Here is a 734-nt window from a genome sequence, read left to right on the forward strand (position 1 = left end):
GGGGTTTCACCATGTTAGCCAGGATGGTCTCGATCTCCTGACCTCGTGATCCACCCGCCTCGGCCTCCCAAAGTGCTGGGATTACAGGCTTGAGCCTGGATCTTAATGTATTTTTTAATTTTCAGATTTTTTTCCATTTAGAAAGCAACACATTATAATTTTATTTTTAAAAAGTAGGATAAGAATCAGACATTAAAGGATAGTTAATGTATGATATTGTAATCAGTAAAAATAGGACAAAATTCATAGTAACTAGAAATAGAAGTGGAAAGAATATACTCCTGCTTCCAAGTAGACTATTGCAACTGCAATTTATTCATTAACCAAAGTAAAAAGAGTGGAATTCATGTGGCTGCTTACTTAAAATATGGATTTGATTTCTCTGAAGTTTCAAAAGAGTCTGCATTCTGTTGTTTCTTATGAGAGAAAATCCTGAGCATTAACTACATGGAAATATCACTCAGAGGAATATTTTGAAGCCAATAATGCAAATTGTGAATGAATATGACCAAATTGTTTTTGCAACTCAAAAGAGAAAATTCTTAGCTGGGAGCAATGCAATGAAAAGTATAATCAAACAAGCAAATTAATTAATTGCTTGGAGCATCCTTTTAGAAAAGTTTGAAAATTGCCTTGATAAGTGAATTTTAAGAAACAGATGAAAACTTGCCATCCTTGTAAGTAGATATTTGTCAAAGAGAGCAGATATTGTCAGAGAGCAGATATTGTCAAAG

Source organism: Mandrillus leucophaeus, unplaced genomic scaffold, assembly GCF_000951045.1.
Source record: "Mandrillus leucophaeus isolate KB7577 unplaced genomic scaffold, Mleu.le_1.0 Scaffold31, whole genome shotgun sequence".
NCBI lineage: Eukaryota > Metazoa > Chordata > Mammalia > Primates > Cercopithecidae > Mandrillus > Mandrillus leucophaeus.